Genomic DNA, 8,353 nt, shown 5'->3' with positions numbered 1-8,353 from the left:
AACATGAAAAACAAAAGAAAGCTCCAACACATCACTAGTATTTTGTTGCACCACCTCTGGCTTTTATAACAGCTTGCAGTCTCTGAGGCATGGATTTAATGAGTGACAAACAGTACTCTTCATCAATCTGGCTCCAACTTTCTCTGATTGCTGTTGCCAGATCAGCTTTGCAGGTTGGAGCCTTGTCATGGACCATTTTCTTCAACTTCCACCAAAGATTTTCAATTGGATTAAGATCCGGACTATTTGCAGGCCATGACATTGACCCTATGTGTCTTTTTGCAGGGAATGTTTTCACAGTTTTTGCTCTATGGCAAGATGCATTATCATCTTGAAAAATGATTTCATCATCCCCAAACATCCTTTCAATTGATGGGATAAGAAAAGTGTCTAAAATATCAACGTAAACCTGTGCATTTATTGATGATGTAATGACAGCCATCCCCAGTGCCTTTACCTGACATGCAGCCCCATATCATCAGTGACTGTGGAAATTTACATGTTCTCTTCAGGCAGTCATCTTTATAAATCTCATTGGAACAGCACCAAACAAAAGTTCCAGCATCATCACCTTGCCCAATGCAGATTCGAGATTCATCACTGAATATGACTTTCATCCAGTCATCCACAGTCCACGATTGCTTTTCCTTAGCCCATTGTAACCTTGTTTATTTCTGTTTAGGTGTTAATGATGGCTTTCATTTAGCTTTTCTGTATGTAAATCCCATTTCCTTTAGGCAGTTTCTTACAGTTCGGTCACATACGTTGACTCCAGTTTCCTCCCATTCGTTCCTCATTTGTTTTGTTGTGCATTTTCGATTTTTGGGACATATTGCTTTAAGTTTTCTGTCTTGACGCTTTGATGTCTTCCTTGGCCTACCAGTATGTTTGCCTTTAACAACCTTCCCATGTTGTTTGTATTTGGTGCAGAGTTTAGACACAGCTGACTGTGAACAACCAACATCTTTTGCAACATTGCGTAATGATTTACCCTCTTTTAAGAGTTTGATAATCCTCTCCTTTGTTTCAGTTGACATCTCTCGTGTTGGAGCCATGATTCATGTCAGTCTACTTGGTGCAACAGCTCTCCAAGGTGTGATCACTCCTTTTTAGATGCAGACTAACGAGCAGATCTGATTTGATGCAGGTGTTAGTTTTGGGGATGAAAATTTACAGGGTGATTGCATAACTTATTCCTCAGAATTGAGTGAGTCCATATTTTTTCCCTCTGCTTGGTCTAAAGAAGTAACTGTTACTGACTGCCACAATTTTTTTTCTTGATTTCTTATAGTGTTTCTTAAAGCCAGAAAGTTGCCATTTGAAATGACTTTAGTTTTGTGTCATGTCTGTGATCTGCATTTTTTCTACAAAATTAAACAACTGAATGAACATCCTCCGAGGCCGGTGATTCCATAATTTTTGCCAGGGGTTGTATTACATCAAGTTAGATAAATCAGAACGCTGCATTTCCGCTAGTTTCAGACCAGAACAAAAAAAATATCCGACCATACACAAAAATAGGTTTTACCTGAGGTAGAGTTCATAATTTCTAAGTTTACTACATGCCATGAATGTAGCGCTGTTCTTTATGTATGAGCCATATGAGCGAGCTGTGGCTTAGATATTGCTTGAAGGTGGCTCAAGTGATATTTGCATAGCCACCTTCACCCAAGGTGTCTCAAGTGAACTGGAAGCTAAGCTTATGTTTTGAATTGCGAACAGGCTGCTAGCTTCACCAGCCTGAAGCTTTCTGTGTCTGTGGTCGTGTCACACAGACTGCCGACCTTCTCAGGAGGAGTTCCTAACAACAGACATGATGCCACCTGTGGAGATGTTCTCCAACTGGCTTCTGCTTTGATCTGGATTCATAAGAACTGCTGTTCTGAAATGAGGAATCGTTTAGATCCTCTTAGCTTCTGTTGTTTGTCTTTGGTTGTTCATGCTCATTTGGTTGCTGCATTTTCAAGAGCCTTGTGAGTTTTTAGTGTGCGGGCTAAAGATACGCAGGTGAGAACCTATGAATACACACACACACACAAAAAAGATGCTGTCAAAATCATGAAAAGCTCCCTAAATATTAAACCTTTTTTTTCTTTTTTCTTTTTTCTTTCTCATCATGATAATATAAATCATTAATGAGGAAAAATAGCATGGGCCCAAAATTTAGCTGTAAAACTTGGTTGTTTTGGATGAGTTCCAATTCCATAGTTTTAAAAGAGCATGAACAAAATATCTTTTTTTTTTTTAAAGAGTTGATGGATTTTCACCAGAGTTGGTGGGAATATTGTGTTCGTATCTCTTGATAATTAACTTGTGGAACAGATTGGTCACAGGTCAAGCAAAAAAAAAAAAAAAAAAAAAAAATATATATATATATATTTCTTAACCATAATATCTGTCTGGCAAGAGATTTGATCAAAAGCTCATTGGTCAATACAATATTTGTGTTTGGTATAAGTGACTTCAAAATGAAGTCAGAAAAAAGTCATATGAAGTTATTTACAGGGAAAATATGTGTGTGGTCCCTTGAAGCTCACTGCATGTATTGCTCACAGTAAGTATTCAGAATTCATAGTATAACCTTAAAGCTCAGTGTGCAGGACTCACAGTGTTAACATCAGCTTTCAATGCCTATCATTATCCGGTGTTTTTATGCTTGTGGAATCATGATTTCTGCTGTAAATCAATAAAAGTCTTTTTTTTTTTTATTAGAAATGGAAATTAATATACTACATTTTATGAATAGACAAAATTCTCTAACATTTGAGACACATATGCCATTTTCAATAGTCTGACATTTTAATAAGGAACTATTAAAACTCATTTCTCTAGAAACACTCAGGTGTTTCAGATTTTTGGACAGTACTTTCCCTAAAATCTTTTTGGGCTTAAATTGTGCATGCAGCAGATGCGTTTCTACATGTCGTATGGTAATCTCCCATTGCCTTTTTTTTCATACCAGATTGTCTTAAATTTTTGCCACTAGGTGAATAAATAAAATCACATGGCCAATCAAAGCATGAAAATGTCTATAATCTGTGATAAAAGTTTTGCACAATATTGAGAATTTGGGAAAGTTTTAAAGGTGTTTACAAAAAATTGTAACATCTGGATAATTTGAGATCCAAAAAGAATAATCTGATGATCTGTAAAAGAAAGTGAAAGTGGACGAGTGGGTGCAATATGCAGTAATTGAGACCTACCATGCTGTGAGCAGAGGCCTCCTTCTGATCTTCCTCCACAACATGAAACCGCTCTCTTCAACAGAAGATAGTGTTTGGGGTTTTACCAGAAAAAAAAAAACAGTAGCATGTTGTGGAATGCACAAAAAGAATTGTGTAATGAGAATTGCACATTCCTCAGCTATATTCAGCAATAATCTGTTACACCCGTATGTAAACAAATATAAAATAATAGTTAATATGAATTGGATTACTTTGAGAAGAAAATAGATGACATTAGGTTGAACATATCCCAGCATGCCTTAAGCCAGCCACTACACCCTGCTAATGAGGTGGGTGCCACTACTGAGGTATTACCTAGATTTACAGAATTTGCTAGTATCTCTCTAGGCATGCTGACAAAACTTGTAACCAACAAAAAGCACAACCTGTTTGTTTAATCCTATACCAACAAAATTTTAAGGACCTGTGGTGTTGTGAAAGTGTAGGAACACGGACCCACAACAGGGGGCGTAAAAACGGGCAATGGATAAGCCAAACAGTAACAATTTAATGTTGTAAATTGTGCACAACGGAATACAGACAACAACCAGTTTGGAACTACAGTCAGTTACACGTTGGGTGACGTGTGGGCAGGCTTGAGGATAATCCAGAACCGAGCCGGATCCCACACGGCCCTCACCGCCAACGGATCTGAAGAACACCGGAGCCGCCAAGTCCTGGGTCCCTAGGTGGTCACCGTCTCCAGCTGTCAGACCTGGCACTGCTGGCAGAGAACAGAAACAGCACAGGTGAGTGTGAGTACGCACACTCAGTAATCCCACAGTCTGTGTTCTTTTGGGAGGGAGCACCTCCACCTCCACACACTCGTGCAGCTCCTGTCTAACCACTTATCTGGTTGGGGTGTGAAGCGAAGCCGTCGCTGATCACACCAAATGCATTTTGGGATTACCTTTCACTGCTATGCAGATGACACTCAGTTATATATACCGATAACTGCTGGTAATCTCGTTCATATAAAATACTTGAAATGATGAAATGACTGAAATGATGGTTCTTGGTCCAGTGAGACATCTGCATCAATTTGACCAGTTAACACTCAGCCTAGGCTCGTGTGTCATACATCTCACTGACAAAGTGAGGAACCTTGGGGTAATTTTTGATTTTTCGTTGTCCTTTGGCCTCCATATTAGAACTATTACTAGGACTGCTTTCTTCCACCTGCAAAATATAGCAAAGATTCGTCCCATCCTGTCTATGGCTGATGCTGAGACTCTGATCCATGTGTTCATCTCTTCTAGATTGGACTACTGAAATGTTCTATTTTCTGGTTTACCGCAGTCTAGCATTAGGGCTCTCCAATTGGTTCAAAATGCTGCAGCCAGACTTTTGACACAAAGCAGAAAGTTCGACCACATTACACCCATTTTGGCGTCTCTTTACTGGCTTCCTGTCCCAGTGAGATCAGATTTTAAGGTTCTGCTACTAACCTATAAAATTATTCATGGACTGGCACCTCCCTACCTAGCAGACCTAATTAAACCTTACGTACCGTCCCAGGCTTTACGTTGTCAGGGTGCAGGACTACTTTGTGTCCCTAGGGTGAATAAGAAGTCTGCGGGTCACAGAGCTTTCTCTTATCGTGCCCCTGTTCTGTGGAATGGTCTCGTCAATAAAACACTCAGATTCTGTGGAGACTTTCAAGTCTAGACTTAAGACGCACTTCTTTTCCCTTTCATATGGCTAGCATACTGGTACAGTTTTGTTTTACGCTTTTTTACTCTTTTAATTCATGTTATTAGTAACTGGAGCGGGCCGTGGCCTCAACTTTACCTAAATTCTGGGTCTTTTAGTGAAGCTTAGGGCTAGCGGCTGGCGATCACCTTAGTATTTCTTCTGTTTTTCTTGTTGAATTGAATAATTCTGGCAAATTATACAGTATTTTTTGTCTTTCTGATGCCTGATTCTGTTTTTTCTCTGTTTAAGGTGCAGCTCCATCCAGAGATGGGAGTTGTATTTGTCTTGGCCACCCACCTGTCCTTTGCACCAACAGCAATTCTTGTATATTCGTCCGTGAATTGTTCTGTGAATTGTTTCTGTAATTTATGTTTGTAGCATGGCCCAAGCAGAGGGTCACCCCTTTGAGTCTGGTCTGCTTGAGGTTTCTTCCTCAGAGGGAGTTTTTCCTTACCACTGTTGCTCTGGGGGTAGGTAAGGTTAGACCTTACCTGTGTGAAGCGCCTTGAGGCAACTCTGTTGTGATTTGGCGCTATATAAAGGAAAATAAATTGAAATTGAAATTGAAAAATGAATTTTGGCTGTTAATTAATCTCACGTGTTTTCCTCAATTTTACAATTGGGACAGGAATTGGGCCCAAAAATCAGCAAAGGGAGATAGATGGCTCTAACTAAAAAATGTAACATAGTTCTGACTGCTAGTTATGATTGTCAACAATCCTCAATTTGAAATAGGGATGGAAATTGGCACCAAAATACGGCAGTGGGAGATTGTCCTTAGAGTTGGAGAAGCTTGGAGTATGCATCATACAAAAAAAATTTGCACAAAATGACCCCATTTAAACAAGCTGAATAGACGTACTGTCTGACAAAATAATAATATACAGTGCCTTGCAAAATGATTCAGCCCCTTGGTATTTCACACATTTTAATTTATTTATGGCATTTCAAACACAAAAAGTAAATCAGGCATCTCAGTATAAAATTTTCTAAAATTATCTTCCTTAGACTCAAACTGAAAGTAAATCTGTACAGCTTGATATAAATTAATTAAAAATATAAAAGCCAAGATGATGGGTTGCACAAGTGATCAGCCCTTTTGGTATAATACCTATAAATAATCAGTTTAATTGCCAGTTTTCTTCAGACAAGTCCGGGGATGGATACATGAACATTTCCAAGTCACTGAATATGTCTTGAACTTTACATCAGTTATGAAGAAATACAAACAGTATGGCACTCTGTGGTAAATCTGTGTGGAGTAGACAGTTCTCAAAAACTGAGTGACTGTGCAAGAAGGAGAAGAGTGAGGAAAGCCACCAAGACACCCAGACAACCCAGAAGTTGTTACAGGCTTCTCTGGCTATGATTGGAGAAATTGTGCATAGTGCATGTTTTGCATTTTGTATCCCCACTTCTTCATCTTCATGATGAAGTGGTACAGAGGAGGGTTTTATTATAAAGAAGATTTGAAAGTTCAGCTACAATTTGTCAGAAGGTAGAGTAGTGTTCAGAATAATAGTAGTGCTATGTGACTAAAAAGATTAATCCAGGTTTGAGTATATTTCTTATTGTTACATGGGAAACAAGATACCAGTAGATTCAGTAGATTCTCACAAATCCAACAAGACCAAGCATTCATGATATGCACACTCTTAAGGCTATGAAATTGGGCTATTAGTAAAAAAAAGAAAAGGGGTGTTCACAATAATAGTAGTGTGGCATTCAGTCAGTGAGTTCATCAATTTTGTGGATCAAACAGGTGTGAATCAGGTGTCCGCTATTTAAGGATGAAGCCAGCACCTGTTGAACATGCTTTTCTCTTTGAAAGCCTGAGGAAAATGGGACGTTCAAGACATTGTTCAGAAGAACAGCGTAGTTTGATTAAAAAGTTGATTGGAGAGGGGAAAACTTAAAAAATTATAGGCTGTTCATCTACAATGGTCTCCAATGCTTTAAAATGGACAAAAAACCAGAGACGCGTGGAAGAAAATGGAAAACCATCAAAATGGATAGAATAACCAGAATGGCAAAGGCTCACACACTGATCAGCTCCAGGATGATCAAAGACAGTCTGGAGTTACCTGTAAGTGCTGTGACAGTTAGAAGACGCCTGTGTGAAGCTAATTAATTTGCAAGAATCCCCCGCAAAGTCCCTTTGTTAAATAAAAGACGTGCAGAAGAGGTTACAATTTGCCAAAGAACACATCAACTGGCCTAAAGAGAAATGGAGGAATATTTTGTGGACTGATGAGAGTAAAAATGTTCTTTTTGGGTCCAAGGGCCACAGACAGTTTGTGAGACGACCCCCAAACTCTGAATGCCACAGTTCACAGTGAAGACAGTGAAGCATGGTGGTGCAAGCATCATGATATGGGCATGTTTCTCCTACTATGGTGTCCTACTATATGTCGCATACTAGGTATCATGGATCAGTTTGGATATGTCAAAATACTTGAAGAGGTCATGTTGCCTTATGCTGAAGAGGACATGCCCTTGAAATGGGTGTTTCAACAAGACAATGACCCCAAGCACACTAGTAAACAAGCAAAATCTTGGTTCCAAACCAACAAAATTAATGCCTCAGAGATGTGAAGAAATCATGAAAAACTGTGGTTCTACAACTAAATACTAGTTTTGTGATTCACAGGATTGCTAAAAAGTAGTTTGAACATAATAGTTTTGAGTTTGTAGCGTCAACAGCAGATGCTACTATTATTGTGAACACCCCATTTTCTACTTTTTTTTTTTTTTTTTTACTAATAGCCCAATTTCATAGCCTTAAGAGTGTGCATATCATGAATGCTTGGTCTTGTTGGATTTGCGAGAATCTATTAAATCTACTGGTACCTTGTTTCCCATGTAACAATAAGAAATATACTCAAAACCTGGATTAATCTTTTTGGTCACATAGCACTACTGTTATTCTGAACACTACTGTACATCCAAGATGCAAGCCTAGATTTAATGTTTTGTGAAAGAAAAGGGGCTGATTACGTATGCAACCCATCATCTTGGCTTTTATATTTTTAATTAATTTATATCAAGTTGCAGAGATTTACTTTCATTTTGAGGAAGATAATTTTAGAAATGTTTATATTGAGAAGCCTGCTTTACTTTTTGTATTTAAAATGCCATAAACAAATTAAAATGTGTGAAATACCAAGGGGCTGAATATTTTTGCAAGCCACTAATAAAGGAATACTTGTGTTTTCCTTTCTGTATGTTTTCAAGTTTTCCTTTGTGGACATTTGTGCTTTTACAGAGATGTGCCAAATATGTGAAGTTACTGTGAACCTTCCGCTTCCACAGATCTGAATCATCTTGCACCTCTAACTGGCTTTGATGCCTCAAATGAAGTAGTTTGCAGTGAGTCTCTGCATCTCAACACGAACCATATTTACAGATTTCTTTTAATCAAAGGCAGAAACATG

Source organism: Thalassophryne amazonica, chromosome 14 (genome assembly GCF_902500255.1).
Source record: "Thalassophryne amazonica chromosome 14, fThaAma1.1, whole genome shotgun sequence".
Lineage (NCBI taxonomy): Eukaryota > Metazoa > Chordata > Actinopteri > Batrachoidiformes > Batrachoididae > Thalassophryne > Thalassophryne amazonica.
Note: the sequence above shows the minus strand (reverse complement) of the source record.